Source organism: Durio zibethinus, chromosome 6 (genome assembly GCF_047325235.1).
Source record: "Durio zibethinus cultivar Kanyao isolate XHJ-2024 chromosome 6, ASM4732523v1, whole genome shotgun sequence".
Taxonomy (NCBI): Eukaryota; Viridiplantae; Streptophyta; class Magnoliopsida; order Malvales; family Malvaceae; genus Durio; species Durio zibethinus.
The window spans coordinates 28,160,860-28,179,189 of record NC_143167.1 but is presented as its reverse complement, the minus strand read 5'-3'; the positions used below and the strand labels follow the sequence as shown (position 1 = coordinate 28,179,189).

The following is an 18,330-nucleotide window of genomic DNA, read 5'->3' as shown; positions in this document are numbered from 1 at the left end:
TGAGAATATTCAGCAAAGACGCGAATCGATACCGATAGAAAATTCCAAGTACCAAAACAACAGTTCTCATTCTCTTTCTCTCTTCTTTACGGTGTTACTGCAAATTAGGAGTAGCCTTTTAATTTTCTTTGATGTATGAAGAAGCAGCTAGCATCAGAATTGCAATGGAAGAAAACAAGTTGCCCCTTTGAATAATTTTTCTCTCGATCATGAAAAAGAAAGAACAGATACAGAAAATTATCATGGAATAAAAGTTAAAGAGTAAGGCAATTCAAGCTTGGACATCTCTCTACATCATATAAAGAACAAAAATAAAACGTTTAGGGTTAAGAAAAATCTTCATCAAAGCAAAGAACCATGGAAATTATTGACCAATAATCTAATATATATCTTCCATTCATAGTCAATCATGTCAAAGAAAAACTTATATCAGTGCATCAAAAAACTCCTTGCATATGGATCAGACAGACAAAACAAACAAACAAACAAAATGAATAATTAGATCAAAATAAAAAAAAAAAAATCAAGCACCCAAAGTAGCATTTTCAAGTCCCTGAAGCGATTGATCATGAAAGTTTTCCCTTTGACCCTGTCCGTATCTTCCCACAGCTTTATTGAACCGCAACCACATACCCGTATACCGTCCATATGCACCACAAGCAACAACAACGAACGATCTAAGACGAAGTTGCAGTTCAAGAAAGCTGTGGAAAAATACAAAGAGGGCCATGTTTTCCCTTTTCCTCTCACCGCCATTTTTATAATAAAACCCTAAAGCTTCAGAAACAAACCTAGTGGTCCAAAACAAAGCAAAGAAAACTGAGAAATAAAAAAAAGAAGAGATGGAAGAAGAGTAGTTTAAAGGGTGTAGGTGAACGAGCGAAGAGAGGGAATTTATAGCGGAAGTGAGGGAGTTTCTTTTTACCAGCAATCCCGAGAAGAATAATGGGAGGGGCAGAGGGGGGACTCTTTCAGATTTACTGAACCCTAGCTTTTACTATATTGTATTATTAATGACAATAATAATAATATTATAATTAATTTATAAATATATTTTTATTGTTACTTTTGCTTGTGCGCATTTTAACTAAAAGGGGAGAATTATCTTACAATTATTATATTTTTCATAAATTAACGTCCGGCTGGGATGCCATATTGCCGGATCTGACGGTGCCTGTTACCCTAGTGGGGGCCAACACGTGGGCCCCCACATTAGATCTATCCCACGCGCTTACGGACATGGAAAATAAAAATATAGTGTTTGAATAATTTTCATTTTATGATCAAATTAAGCTTGGAAAATTAATTCAAGCTAATTTCATACTTTTCTCTTCGTTAATTATGATTAATTAATTAATTTGAAAGTTAGGTTAGTTAACCCTTAACTACAATATTAAAAACTAGTTGTTATATTTATTCTTTTCATGATTCTTACATTTTTTTTGAAGCTTATGCTTTGAAATTTGTACGGACGTGAAAAATATAAATATAAATAATGGGTCTAATATTTTATTTATTTATTTTACTAAGAGTATTTCTATTATTCTTAGAGATACATTTAGTAAACATGTTACAATTTGTCAAGTTTAGCTTTTGTAACTAAATTTGTGGAGTGAAATTAAGATCTAAATCTTAACATTTATAATTTTTTTATTTTCAAATTATGTTTTTTTTTTTTTTTTTGTAAAAAATGAAGTAGTTTTTTAATTCCACTTTTGAAACAAGTTCTCTATTTTAGGGCCCCAAAAGCTGATGAACCAAATAAGGAAAAAAGATACAAACAATTTATTTTATAAAAAGTTGACAAATGGGTTTTTTGGACACTTAAGAAAACGTTATTTTAGTTATTTAAGATAAATTTAATCAGACGTTATACTTAAAAAATAAAAAAAAAATTATTTAAAACATTACTTTATTCATAATTGAACACAGTCAGGATTATGTAGGGAATTTGGAAGAGATCTCCAAAACCTAGCTTCTCCTACTTGGCATTCTACTCTCGCTAATGCTTGAGCAAGTTTTTTGCATATTTACTTACATGAATAGACACAATCAATAAAACTACTAGCAAATTCTTTTATCTGCTGAATCAAATTTCCTCCTGTCCAGTATGAGATATCTGCATTATTGAATCGCTTTCAATCACTATTCATTCATAACCATTTTCTTTAGCAACCTTCACTCCCCATAGTAGGTTAGCTATGCCAAACAAGAAATAAGTCTTAATAAAGACACTATGACATGTAATTTGTAATAGCATATTTTATAAAACTTAATGCAATTCTAATTAATTTGTTCAAAGGAAGCCTGGTTACATACATGAAAAATTTAGAATTTCATCCCTTTTCTTCTCTATCCCACTTTCTGGCAGGTACTTGAACTAAAAATTAAGTACGTGCTCATTGTCTTGCAAAAAAAAAAAAAAACTACTTTTTAATTGGATCAATTATAGCCAAGCCATAGACTTATATACATATTCTAATGAGAAACAAATGAAACAATATTTTCTTTGTATTAAGATATATAATCCACTCCACACCAACATTGCTATAGAATTGCTATTATATTGCGCACAAAATAAAAAAAAAAATTTCCTGTTAACCGTTAACACTTAAGCTTCGTTCGGATGGATGGTTGTAATCCCTTCCTCCCACGTCAAAGTCTCAAAACGACACTAGATCATTAAGAATCCAATATAAAATTTATGCTTTAGTGCAGTAGGCATCTCTGCCCACCACCCATTCAAAATGAATAGGATAAGATTTTGATTAAGAAAAGTTGTCGTTGTCCTCGAATAAGTACTAACATGGCGTGCAATATATAGTGATGTTACAATGTTTTGGCTTTTAAAACTTTGACGATAATGTATCGTCAAATTTTAATAAGGTTTCTTTGTCTAGTTATGTAAGCTGGCAGAACGATAAAATATGGCCTCAAACAATATATTATAAATTTTCACTTAAGCCCACATTCTCAACTTATTATTTGATGTTAAATAAAGTTAATTTGTGTGAAAAAAATTGATGCAATTAAAATAAGTCACATGTGTTGAAATAAGTCAAATCGTTAATCACAATTTTTTTGTTAATCTTAATTGAATTCATTTGATGCCAAATAATAAATTGAAATATCGACTCACACATATAAAATAATAAGGATTTGATTGAAAATTTTATCATAATTTGTTCACTTATTTTATCATTATTCCTTTAAATTACTACAAACATTTTTACTTGCAATTTTGTTTTAATTTGATCATTATATTTATCTTTAATTAAGTACAATTTGGATAAGCTTTCCATACTTAAATAAAAAAAAAAAAAAAAAAGAAGAGATGGCTTGAATGTTGTGGAAAAGCGAAATATATAAGGTACTGTATATATATCTTACTGCATTTTTGGACTTCAAAAAAATGTCCCTAAAAATAACAAAAATCCAAAGGGAGAGCGTGAGTTGTACTCTACTAAGCATGCAAGTGGGGGGGATTGGCGGATGAATCTAGATGAACCCTAAATCAAATCAAAATTAACGAGAAATTAAGCACTAATGTAGAAAAAAAAAATTAATGTTGACACTTCACATGGAGGCACGTGGGAGTGACCCCACCGTAGGAACGTTGGTGTGGGTAATGAGAGTACAGCCCGTTTTTCCCGGGACGGAGGTTACTTTGTCGGGAGGTGGTGTTTGCGGACACTTCTATTTGTAACCATTTGCCAACAACCCGGAACATTCAACGACAAAAGAAAATCAAGGGTGCGCACGTTAAGGCTGTGTTTTATTTATTTGAATACGCTTATATTGACTCAAAATAAATAATTTGAATACACTTTAGATTGGAGAGTTAGTGGATTCATGATTAAATTAGCTGTCAATCTCAAATTAAATTTAAGGCCTCATGCATGTTTTTCATTAATCATATCCCTTCTTTTTTTTATTTACTCCATTTGTGATTTGATTTGATATTCGACCAATATAATCACTTCGCTTTAATTTTTGGTTTGATACCTTTTTAGAATTGGGAGAATGGGGTGTCGGTTTGTTGGAAAATTTTGTGCATTGTGCGAGCGAGAGAGGATATGCTGCTTTCGGTGGGTGGATGGTTTGTTACTAGAAAAAGAGTGAAAAAGATGGTTAGATAAAGTTAGTGGGAAAAAATAGTAGAAAAATGTGATAGTGGTTAATTATAATTAATTAGTAATTTTGTTAATATTTTTTTTATTTGTAAAGGATTTTAATTTTTATGATGAAAGCTTTTATGATATAATCAACTATAGTGTTTTATGAGATTATATATGTACATGTGAAAATTATAATAATTATAATTATAATCAAACAATTCAAGATATATACTATATAATAATTATAGTTAATAAAAATAATTAATAAAATTAATAATATTTAGATGAAGAAATTTTTAAAATTCACAAAATAATAAGAAATCTACATGTTGTGAGATTTTAACTTAAATCTAAGTATTTTCTAATCTCTTACCATTGATACACAATCTCATTAAGCATTTTAACAAAAAAAATATCTCATCAATAATACATGGAGCTTTGTCTAATTCATGTTAAATTTCAAATTACAACCAATTTTCATGTTATTTTAATGTATAAACAAACTCTATTTTTATTAATTTAAAATTTAATTTAATTAATTCATATAATTACTTTTAGAAGGCGGTATTTAGTAGATTTGGAGTTCGATTTCAAACAATTAAAGTATTTTTTTTCTTATCCTCAAACTATGACTTCTTTTATAAAAAAAAGAAAAAAAACGCTCTATCATTATGCAAAATTTTTCATCATCATCTTAATTCAAACTAAATTTAAGTTTATTGGCATGTTAATAAGTATTCATGGGCTGTTTTAATTTAATTTAATATATTTACTACTTTTTTTTTGTGTTATTTACCCTTTTTTATGTTGCCACATGTACATATAATTTAAATATAAGATCAACAAATTGACAAACCGTCCAAATCTTTCCACATGTTTTTGTACAATGAGATTACAGTCTAGAAATAGAAAAAATGATTATACGTATTAAGATTTAAATTTAAATTTTTTGAATGATACCTTTTAAATGTAGTTATATGAATCAACTTGGACTAAGATTTGAGTTTAAATTTATGAGGTATATGAAAATATGATTTCAAACATAAAAATAAACTGATTTCAAGCTTCTATGTATAATTTATAGCATCATCATTTCATATGTTTTAATACATGAAATATTTGTCATTATTTTGCAAGATTGAGGTGAGGTTGTTAAACTAGATTTCATACATACACATATATATAAGATATATGGAGTTCGATTTCTTTATCTTCCATTTGATCACATATCACCCAATAAATGAAGATCGTAAATTTTAGTGAGCCCCCCCCCCCCCCCCCCCCCCCCCCACAACTAATCCCACCTTTGTCTTTTCTCTACGATTTTTTATTGTGTATAGGTTTACATAATTATTGACTTATTTCGAAAGAACTCATACTGCTATATATCTTAGGCTTAAAGCATTGTTTCTAATTTTTTGGGCATTGTCTTGTATTAATAAAAATTAGTTTGTTATTCGTGCGATGCATGGATTATTTTTATTTTATTTAAATTTAAATAAAAATAAAAATTAATATTATTGAATTATTTATATATTTAAAATACATGTAAATAATATAATTAAAATATTAAATCATAATAAAAATAAAGTTTTTTTTTTTAAATTTTGCTAAACGCTATAAGGAATTCTCTTTTCCATAATTGCATAGTTATTATAGGATTCATATTTTTTTTTCAAGAATCTTGGTGAATTTTTTTATGGTTGAGATTTTTTTAAGCTAATATATAAATAAACTTGAAATTAATACTACTGATGAGACTATCTTTGAATTATTTCTTTTCAATTTTATTTTTTTATGAAAAATAATCTTTTGATTTGAAATTATGATATATGTTTCACAATGGAGATATAAGTTGAGAAATTATTCACTTTTTGAATGTACAATTGTCACATAGCTCTATTATATCAATTAATTAAAATATCATTTTTATTTTATACGAATGAGAAGTATTAAATAAATAATCAGTTAAAAGATAAAATATATTATTTGATTAAGTGAAGAATCCGTAAAAAAATAAAAAGTCTGCAGATAAAACCAGTAAAATTATAAGAATATATATTTTTAAAATATTATTGCTAAAAAAATATTTAATCTAATTTGAAAAAAAAAATCCTACATGATAAAGTGAATAGTATTTTGGTGAAATAATACCTCCTACCTAATTGAGTGAATAGTATGTTTAGTGAAATATTACTTATAATAAAAAAAAAGCATGTTAGTTCCTATAGTAAGAATAGATTAATAAAAAGATAGATTAAATCAATAGTAGGAAAAAATATGTTTAGCTCGGTGGGACATTCGAAAAGTTATATAACTAAGAACTACCAACAATGAGGGTTTTCCTGAAGTTGTTTTGATATTTATATATATTTTTTCACATTTCATTTGTGAAATATATTTAAAAGCCGAAGATAATGTAAAGATTATTTATAAAAAATATTAAAGATATTAAATAATATTTTTAAAAATTATGATAAACTTAAATACTTATGTTAACTGCAGATAAATTAGAAAAGATAAATTATTTTAAAATTAATTTTAAATTGAGATAAGATGATGTACAATAAAAACTTGATGTACATGAAAGACTTTCCTAAAGTTATTTTGGTATTTATATATATTTTTTCACATTTTCTTTATGAAATATATTTAAAAACTGAATATAATGTAATGATTATTTATAAAAGAAATATTAAAGATATTAAATAATATTTTTAAAAGTTATGATAAATTTAAATATTCCTATTAACTGAAAATAAATTAAAAAAATAAATTACTTTAAAATTAGTTTTAAATTGAGATGAGGTGATGTACACGAGAAATTTTTTTGAAATTATTCTGGTATTTATATATTTTTTCATATTTTTTTGTGAAATATATTTAAAAGTTGAAGATAATGTAAAGTTAACTAATAAAAAATATTAAAGATATTAAATAATATTTTTAAAAATTGTGATAAATTTAAATGCTCATGTTAACTCTAAATAAATTAAAAAAGATAAATTATTTTAAAATTGGTTTTAAATTAAGATGGGGTGATGTACAGGAAAAAGAAATTTTAATAAAATTTAAATTGGTTTTTGACTAAATTTTAAAAATTTAGTTACTTTAATAATTTTTAAAATATATTTTTATAAATAATTTTAAATTAATAAATATTTTATGTGATATCATAATTAAAAATTTTATGAATTATCTAACGTATAAAACAAAAAAAAATTGTTCACGTAAGAGTCTACATCAGCAAGACTGTTTGACAACTATATATGTTATAATATATATATATGAATGATTGGCTATTGCTTTTTGTTTCTTTAAATTTTGCTAAAAAAAAAAAAGTAAAATCATGTTGAGTAGACAAATAACTAAAACGAAACACAAACTAATTCAAACTTAATTGTTTCATTAAAAATTTTATTTTTTATTAAAATATTATTCACTTTCAAAGTAATATGTATATATAACGCTTCAGTATTTTTTTTGTACACAGTGGTTAAACCACTTACATTTTAGAGGCCTTAGGCCTTACTACTCCTAGAATATCTTATATCTTATATCTTCTTGCGTAAAATTCATAACCCCAGGAGGAGGATTAGCCACCACCTGATGATTACAAATCCCCACTAAAAGCCCAACTGGCCATAAAATCTGCATTGAAATTAACCTCTCGGAAAATATGAATGATTCTAAAATCTCATTTTCTGGGGAGAAATTGTTGATACTGATAATACAATGTAATTGATCCTTTTCATGCAAAGGACTAGTAATTTTTTTTTTTTTACCACCAGCAACAAATCGAATTCAATGATCAATCTATGAATCCACCGTTCTCATGCCTTCTTCAGCCATCAAAATAGCCTCGTCTGTATTTGAATCAATTGTAAGTACACATCTTTTTACTCAAAAATTTAAATTTGATTTTTTAAATTAATAGAAATAATGTAAAATGCAAATAATGAAAACAACAACCTGTTGTCAGCTAAATCTCTTAAATGCAAAATTTTCTTCATGACTCCTTAAAGTCCACAAAATTTATCAAGATTGTGTATGAATACAATATACTTGCATTTCAAGACAATGTAATTACATGCAGGGGCTAAATCAGCAAAATCATGGAAGAGTCAAATTAGTGAATCAAGTTGAAAAGAGAATCTGAGTTTTATATTAATGGGGCCAAAGTTAAAGACCGTAATATTATCAAAATTTTGGGAGGCCATGACCACTCCCCTGCATCCCCTTTATCTCCAGGTCATCCAATTTGACAAACTCACCTGTAAGTCTAACCCTGGGATCGAAGAACGTGATGATTTAGAGCACAAGCCGAGCAGACAAAGGGGATGCTCTGGACTGCACCACGAAAGTGTGCACTAGTCGTCGGCTTAATTTGGCGTGTGTTTTTTCAACGGCCTAATTTTATCCCTAATTCCCCAACAAGCAGCGGCAGAGGCAGGGGCAGAGGCCGAGACAGAAACAGGAGCTGGGGGTCTCTCGTGTAAGAGCATCGCGACAATTGCATGGAAATGCATGTAGTCATTTGTCAGTATATCACTGACGCTATCTAATCGTTCCAACGCATAAAAATCAACACATGCCCGACACGATTCAAACTGCCTTTGTCCATTCGATTTAACCCACAACTTTGTCTCTCCCCTTTCCCGATTACTTGTCCTGCTTTTGCTTTTCAGCTTTTCTTCTTCCATTTCCTTCTATTTTTTAATTTTTAAATTATTATTTATCTTTTTTATTGAAAATGAAATCAATTTTAATTTAGATTCCGAAGAAACAATTATATGAGTATGATATCTAATAAAATATTATTATTATTATTATTATTATACCACATGTAAATCAAAATTTTTTTATGTATTAGTTACTACATTATTGAACATTCTTTTTGTTCCATTTTGTTTGCTCATATTTGATTTTTTTTTATTAAATTACTTAACTTTGATTTTTATTTTTTAAAATATATATTGAATTAAAATTTAAAAAATATGCTTTGAAAATTTTGAATTTTAAAATTTTAAAATTTTATAAATTTATAAATTTATTAAAATTAATAATTGAAATCAAATTCATTTGACTCAAAAAATTAATAAAAGAGAGACAGAAAACTGTATAATTTACTTCATTAAAGATCAGAATCCAGGAACTTGATGAATGTCCTATTTGGAAGATTGGCAATAAATAATGTTCCAAACAAATAAGGATTCAAATTATATTGTTAATTTATTATAGATTTAAGTGATCTGATGGTAGAGTGTTGAACATTTAGTTCTGATGACCAAAAATCAAAATCTAACAACTGTAAGTACCAAAAGCCCTATTTGGAAGATTGGCAATTAAACCAAGAACACTTATCAACGCAAATAGAAAAAGTTGGTGCTCACCAAACCATCAAAAATTCAAAACCAAATTACCCATTAGGTTTTGTGATGTTTTCTACAAATTCCACAGTGTCTGGCCAGGGGAAAGTGAGCTAAGAACCCATTGGGCGCAGGCAAGGATTAAAGAGCCTGCTGGGTGCTCGCTGCCATCGTGGAATGGCCATGGGGAACAAAACTTTTGAAACTGCTTCCAACATGCACGTTCAATTAAGCTGCTACTTCTTGCAACTGCTTCTGCTTGATCGGGTGGAGGTAAATTTTTGCCTTAAGAAAACATCAAAACATTGTTAATTAAGCATTAGAGCGAGCATCAGTATTCTCAACTTTTAGACGAGTTTGTCACTTTCACAACCAGCTCCCATTTCTAATCTACAAAACAATCAAGGACCTAGCGGAAATTCTGTATGTATTACATATCTAAGATTTTGATGAAGGGCCTTTGGCACCCATCTACACCAATCCAACATCCCCTGCAATAATCCACTGTGGATATCAGTCAGACAGTCACTTCAAACCTCTTTTTAATGGAGTACAAATTTCTAAGTCCAATTTTGTGTCTCCACTTCTATGATTATCTCTTCAAATACACAGATGTTGGAATTATCTTGAAGTGCTCCTATGTCAAAGAAAAAAAATCAGGTCTCATTGCTCATGGAAATAAAATGTAATTAAATTTGATAATAATTCATATATTTATATCATATTAAATATCGATATATGTTTATATCATATTTAAAATTATTATATTTAATATAAGTTAATTGTTTAAGACAAATTTAATTCTAACGTGGCGAACTTGAACCATAATTAATTTATTACTCAATTTTGAATGAAGAAAAATATAAAGAAATCACATCATAGTTTATTTTAGTTTTTTCTTTCTTTTGTAGTTGAATTTGAGTTTCAAGTAAAATCACATAGGAAAAGCTAAATTCATGTCATAAGCTTAACTAGCCAGCAAATATAAATTAATTTTCCACTTTGAGTAGGATAAAAAGCAATAATTAGAACCACCAAAATTGGTTTGTCTTTTCTGAAACTCAATAGCTTGGATCTTTGTTTTATCTGTTCCATGATGTCTAGTCCAATTTTTCCCAATGAAAATGTTGGTTTTTTTGGGCCAACGGCAATTCTCTCGGGTCCACCCCTCTGAGATATCTATAATGCTATGAATCATTGCTAGTAAGCCTAGTATTCTGTATTCTGATGAATCGTAAGGAGGGTGGGCCAGGAGTGGACCAAGTATAGCTGGGAAATAACCTCATATGACAGCTAATTCCCCCCATTGTCCACCGAACTACTTACCTAATATGCAATTTCCATTTTCCTTTGGAGTTCGGATGCAACTAGCAATCCCATTTGGGGCCATTTCCCACTCTTTTTGACAAAGTGAAATTATTATGGTTGCGAGTGTTCGAGTCATTTGTTAATAAAATATTAAAATTTTAATTTTGATTAATTTTTAATAATTTTAAATATTAAAAAAGAAATTAGTATGATTCTTGGATTTTGTTTTCAAGTGAAGAGAATAAATCAAGTAAAGTAGCGTTTAGAAAAGGTCAACTAAATTTTAAATTTGGAAATAAAACTTGATAATTACCAAAATTATAATATGAATAAAACTTATTTCAAATTTTGTTTTATATAGACAGCTAAATACTACATCTTTTAACAATTAGGGTTTAACATTGTAAAGTATAAATTGACATTTTGAGAATTAAAAAATATGAAGTAACATATTTGAAGATATATGTAAGAATATATCTAATTAATGAAATTGATGAATGCATGTATAATTTAAACCTACCAATTAGATTAATCCTAGTTATAGGCAAGAATAAGAATTTGTGATGGCAAACTAAGTAGCAACTCTTGCCTATTTATATGTATAAGACATACACCACCTTTTAGGAATAAAATTTTAAATCAATTTTAATTTGGAGTTTGCTTTGGCCAATCGATTTGGAGTTATGTAATGTTTTATACGTGTACTAATGGATTTGAGTCTATTTGACCTAATCTATATTCGAACAAGACTTATTCAAAACCTATAAGAAAAATGTATGTAGGATCCTTGGAGATCACTATATACAGTGGTGAGTATAAATCCTTGTCATCTTAAGACTAATATTTTACTTAATTTCTTTTAATACAATTTTTTTTTTGTTAAATTAAGTAAGAAACCTTATTTATCCACTAATTACAATACGATAATGTCCATCAATCCATTGCAACTTATCTTTGCAGGAAAAAAAAAAAAAACTTGCAAATGAGTTTCTCATTACAATCTTTATTAGTCAGTCCTTTCGCCATACCATGCTTCTCGTGATCTTTATTGATAAATAATTTCTATTGTCATGTATCAATGAATTTCATGTTAATTTATTGGACTTTGAATTTTTTCTTCATAATTCTATAAACTTTTAAAAAACACACCAGCTGAATTTCTTGAGTTTAACATTCTTTATAAATATCGTTTAATTCTTTTTTCAATAAAAAATGATAAATCCTTGTGACGGTTCCCTTTTTTGGGGGGTTGATGTATACAAGACTTGTCTAAAACTGATAATAAAAGAAGAGGGAATAATGTTTGGATGTTATTACATAATTTTCCTTATTGCACTTACTTTACATACTAATTCAAATTGACTTGCTGATATATATTTGTTATAATCATGTCTAATGGTAAAGAAACGAGACCTCACCTAACAAAAACATGAACTATGACTGCTTTAAAAATATGATCAAGTTGGCGATGCTCTTCAAATAAAGTATTCCAGAAGCAAAAATCATTAGCCATGGCCGTTTTTGTGTCCCCCTATTAATAACATTCTATTAATTTCCCAAAAGAATATTGTAAAGTTCCTGTCATTTGAATGTGCAATTTTTCTAAATAAGATGGAATCACAAGTCAATGGCAAGTAGGAACATAGAGAACTTGCTAAAATTATTATTGATAAAGTTCTGGATACTAGTGAGTCAAATGGTGATCTGAAAAGTGAGTTGGAAATGGTTTGTACTTGCAATAGAAAAAATACATTTAAAAGGTGTCGGAATTAGTTTTTTAGGACGTGTTTCGACATTCTAATTAATCAAATGTTTAGGTTTTTTTGGAGATAGAAGGTAAGTTGTAGAGAATGTAAAGGAAATTTAGGAAAAATAGGTTCAAAATAACTATACATATATATTTTTTTATTTATATATGAGACAATGAATGACAATATAATCAAAGTTATTAATAATTGATGAAAAATATATGTGGAACTCGAGGAAGGGCATGGGTTGCATTAATAATTCTAAGCAAATTTAATGTAAATTGGTTTATAGTAAGGCGATTTGTTAATAAAATATTAGTAGTGATAATTGAACGAGTTCTTTCTATGGACGAATACGTAAGGGCAAGCCTGTATTGTGACAAAAAATGTTAATTCTCTTTAGTAATGACGTAACAATCAAATCTATAGTGACTTAACCAATGGAGAAATTGATCTTATTAATCGAGTATAGGTATGAAAAAGGCAACGATAGATAAGGCTTGATTATGAATTATGTTAGAAAGTGGGTTGAAACTTGGGAGGATTGCTTACGCCCAAAAAAATCACCCCAAACTCTAAAATTGATGGACCAAACTCCTCACATGAAAAAGAGAAGGGCAAGGTGGTGAAGGGGGCATCATTGATACAAAGTCATGATTTGAAAAATTCAAGTGGACACATGCCATGGCCGAAACAAAACAAATATCCCCGAAGAGTGTACCCTCACCAATAAACACATAGTCCATTGATATTTTCGATGGGCAACGGTCGCCTCGCTCTATATGTCTATTCAGTATGTTTCTTTAATTACCCTAAAAAGACTAAAAAAATAAAAAGAAAGAAGAGTGATCGGTGCTGGGGATGAGGATGTGGGCTGGCTTTGTGGTCCTCTTCGTAGATATATCAAAGTCTCGGTCTATTTGCGTTGTGTCGTGCAAGTATGCACCAATAACTGGAACCGAAACATATTCAGATTCCGAAATAGTAGTTGTAGTATTTAGTAGGGATGGGATTGGAGTAATGGACCACCCCACCCCAAAAGTCCAATACCCAAAAGAAAAAGAAATAATGAGCCTATTTCCTTTTCTTAAGTTTAATCTCTCAAGACACAAAGTCTCACCCCACATTACCCTTATCCCCAAAACCATAAAGTCCCATCCCAATAACTACCTTTCTCCTTTCAGGTCCATTTAGCACTTTCGGGTCTGTTCTAACCCCAAATCCTCCCCTCTTACTTCTCTCTCTCTCTCTCTCTCTCTCTCTCTCTCTCTCTCTCTCTCTCTTCACGCAAAACCCTGGACCCCTCAGTCTTCAACGTCTTTTTCCGGGCTTCAAGTCCGCTGCCAGATCGTTTCTCTTTGGGTTTTTGATAGGTAAAAATATTACCCTTACCTACTTAATTTCTCTCTTCCTTTGTTTGACTCTAATTTTGTCTTTTTTCCCCTTCTTATTTTGTTGATGTTTGCTTTCTTGTTCATTGTTAATTTGAGTTTTGGGCTCGATTTTTAAGGTTTCATGTTTCAGTGTTATGAGAATTACGATAGTTGCTTTTGATTATATTGACAAACATAAGAGATTGTTGGAATTTTTGTCTTTACAGTTATGGAAGTTGAATACTTTGTTTTAAAATGAAACGATGTGTTCCTTTTCATTTTTCCTCGTTTTGCGCTTTTGCCTTGTTATATATGGCTTTCGTTTCTTGTTTCAGGCTTTGATGGGTCTGTCCTTTTGAGTTTTGATGATCTGGCCGGGTAGTTTAGTAGATTCCTCAATTCCTGCTTTTTTACTCCGTACGTTAATGGGTTTTTGCTCTTGTTGTTGATCTGAGCAGGCAAACATGGGTTTTTTTCTTCTTTTTTTTCAGCCTTTTTGATCTGGGCAGTTGCATTTGAGACTTTGAGTTTGATCTGGGCTCCTTCTTTTTTCTTTAATGTTTTTTTATTATATTTTTGAAATCCTACATCTACTTTGTCAGATATCATCGGTCAAAGCTCATTTAGATGTAAGACGCCTATTTTACCCGTGGTCCGTAAGGTGGGCCTATTTGATTTATATCTGGTAATGTAATGTTAGTTGTTATCATATGATTTGGTTTTGGAATGGACCCACCGGACTGTGGCCCAGGCCCAATTGTTCCTTCATCCAGTGGCTTAACATCTATCCCGTAAGTGAGTTTGACTTGGCTGTAAGCGGGTGAACGCTTTGAGAGCCATGCTTTCAGGAAACATGGCTACTCATACCAGCCACCTTTTCCTCAGATGTCCAAAAGAAAAAGGGAGATAAATGTAATTTGTCCCATGAACCAATTTAGGGATAGTACATTGGTTGTTAACTTAATTGCATCATGTGGTGTCGACATCCCAAGTTGAAACTATCTAATGTCCTTAGTATGAAACACATCATAACGACAATTATTCTAATGATTTCAGCCTTAATGTTCATATAGGCAATATGATTACGATATGTTGTTAAATGTTCAACTACCTAGGATAAAATTTTAGTTGCATATGTTTAATAAGGTGTTACTGATGGTAAAGTCATTGTTGGATTCTTTTATTCTTTTCTTCCCGATCAAAGCAGCTCCTATTTGTAGTTGTGGATTGCCTGCCCATGGAAATACGCAGTGTAGCATGCACATACTATAACCATATCATGCAGTGTAGTTTATTACACTTGCAACGATGAGGGCATATACGACATCATTGACTCAAACCCTGACTGTTCTGCGGTTTAAAGTTGAAATGGATTAAGGTTTCTTTTCTCTCTTGAAGCTCTTGCATGGGAAGATTCTGTTTCGAATGTGTCTGTTAAAATTGGTTGAGTGCTCTGGCAAAACCTCATCATTTCCTGTATTTTCTAGCATCCGAGTTATGTTAGCCTTAATGGTACTTGGAACTACTCTTTTGTTAAGTTATATATACATATTTTTAATTCTTTTTAAAATTTCTTTTGCTTTCAGCATCAAGGCTTATTTCTGGACAGAAATGGAAACAACCCCTGGGGACAATAACAATGAGCCTGCCCTGACCACCCCTGAAACACAGCCTAGCAAGCGAAGAAAAAGAAGTCCATGGTTTGGGAATACTTTACCATTTAAATTTTGAGTGCTGGATGTAGAAGAGCATGCTGTAAGCATTGCAAGCAAAGTTTTGCCTATAGCGCTGGTTCGAAGGTAGCAGGTACCAGCCACCTCAAACGTTACATTCCTGCCCAGCACTCTTACGAGGCCAAGATAACAAGCCATTGACCCCGTATAACCCAAGGATGGGTGGAAGTGAACCACCAAAGTGACTCTACAGATCTCCTAGTTCCCCTCACATTCCATTTGATCAGGACCGTTGCCGCCGTGAGATTGCAAGAATGATCATCCTGCATGATTACCCTCTTCACATGGTTGAGCATCCTGATTTCATAGCTTTTGATCAAAATCTTCAGCCTCGGTTTGACAAAATGCGTTTCAACACTGTTCAAGGGGATTGTGTTGCAACTTACCTGAGGGAAAAGCAAAGCCTCATGAAATTTGTTGAGGGTATTCCTAGACGCTTTTGTCTTACACCGGACATGTGGACTTTAAATCAAACCCTGGGTTATGTGTTTATAACTGGACACTTCGTAGATAGTGACTGGAAGTTGCATAGACGGGTTCTCAATGTCATAATGGAACAATATCCTGACTCCAATTCTGCTCTAGGTCATGCTGTTTCTGCTTGCCTGTCAGACTGGAGTTTGGAAGGCAAGTTATTTTCCCTCACCTTCAATCGTCCACCAAGTGAAGCTGAGCTGAAAAATCTTAGGCCTTTACTCTGCATTAAAAATCCCCTTATTCTTAAGGTTCAGCTGTTAATTGGAAACTGCACAGCTCATACTTTGAGCATTATGGCGAAGGATGTGCTCAGAGCAGGTCAGGGGATCATCAAGAAAATCCGCGACAGTGTAAAGTATGTGAAGACATCAGAATCCCATGATGATAAGTTTGTTCAAGTTAAAAACCTGCTTCAAGTGCCAAGTGAAAAGAGCCTATTTCTTGATAATCAAACTCAATGGAACACAACATACCACATGCTTGCAGCTGCTTGTGAATTGAAGGAAGTCTTTAATTGTTTGGATGCTTCTGATCCTGATTATAAGCTAGCCCCATCAATGGAAGACTGGAAGCTAGCTGAGACTTTATGCACTTTCTTGAAAGCTCTTTTTGATGCAGGCAGCATCCTTACAACTACAACTAACCCTACTGCAATTACATTCTTTCATGAAGCGTGGAAAATACATGCAGACTTGGGTCGTTTCATCACTAGTGAGCATCCGTTCATCAGCAATCTTGCTAAATCAATGCAAGAGAAGATTGATAAGTACCGGAAGGATTTAGCCTCGTTTTGGCAATTGCAGTAGTCATGGATCCTCAATTCACAATGAAACTTGTTCAGTTTCACAAAAATTTATGGTGAAGATGCTCCCACACATAACAACATTGTTGATGATGGAATTCTCGAGCTCTTTGTTGAATATGTGTCGCTTCCACTGCCTTTGACACCAACTTATGCAGAAGAAGGAAATCCTGGAAACAAGGGAAAGACTGATGAATTTCATCAAGGAAATCTTCTTTCTGATAATGGACTTAACAGATTTTGATGTCTACATTATGGAGACTACTAGCCAGCAGATGAAGTCTGAGCTGGATCAGTACTTGAAAGAGTCCTTGTTGCCTCCTGTCTAAGAGTTTGATGTGTTAGGTTGGTGGAAGCTGAATAATCTTAAGTATCCAACCCTTTCAAAGATGGCTTGTGACATTTTGTCCATTCCAATATCTGCTGCTGCTCCTTACTCAGTCTTTGATATCATAGACAAGCAACTGGATGATTACCGTAGCTCCTTACGACCAGAGACAGTCGAAGCCCTAATCTGTGCCAAGGACTGGCTTCATAATGGATATGAAGCAATGCACTTGTTAAAATGGAATTTTAGATGTAGGTCTTACTTCCATCAAAGTATCATATTTGGTTTTCTATTTCACTATTAGGCTTAGGGATGGCATCGGGTCGGGTTTTGCTCGCCCCGAACCCGACTCGATTTTTTTGCTCATCAAACCCGACCCGACCCGACCCGACAATATGTAAACCGTATCCGATTCGATCCGATTCGATCCGAAATTAATAAAATATTATTTTTTAAATATAAAATATTATTTTTTAAATATAAATATTTAAAAATATCATTATATAAATATAAATATATATAATTAATTAATTAATTAATTAAAAAATAATTTTTTAATAATGTCGGGTCGGGTAAGGTCGGGTTTTAGGCATACTCGAACCCGACCCGACCCCGACTATTACTAAATTTACTCGACTCGACTTTGACTCGAAACCCGAAATTCAAAAAAAAAATCCGATCTTATAGGGTCGGGTCGGGTCAAAACCCGTCAGGGACGGGCTTGATTGCCGTCCCTGATTTAGGCTTGTATTTTGTATGATTTAGGCTTGTATTTTGTACAATTAGAAAGAATTGTATGGATGCTTGGACTTGAAAACTTAATTGCTAGAGGTTTTTTTTTTTTGCCATTTCATGCTTCTTGAAGGTTGTACAGGGCACAAAAAATGTCCTAATACCAAGTATGCTTTTGATTGGGTTAGACTGGTGATTAGTTTAAGTGTCACGGTGTTAGAGTGAAGTCATAAATCTTACTTCGATTAAGTCTTAAAATTGATCTTAAAATATAAGAGTTCACATCGTTTTTTTTTTTGTGAAGTATTTTTTGTGGGATAAAATTATGAGATCAGATAAGTT

General features: G+C 31.2%; 1 pseudogene across 1 annotated transcript; it reads left to right on the top strand.

The window, feature by feature from the left end:
• Positions 1-15,330: 15,330 nt before the first annotated feature.
• LOC111286097 (zinc finger BED domain-containing protein DAYSLEEPER pseudogene) lies at positions 15,331-18,100 on the top strand (annotated as a pseudogene). Its single transcript, XR_016342980.1, has 2 exons — positions 15,331-15,428; positions 15,503-18,100. The product of XR_016342980.1 is annotated as a zinc finger BED domain-containing protein DAYSLEEPER pseudogene (transcript).
• Positions 18,101-18,330: the final 230 nt, after the last annotated feature.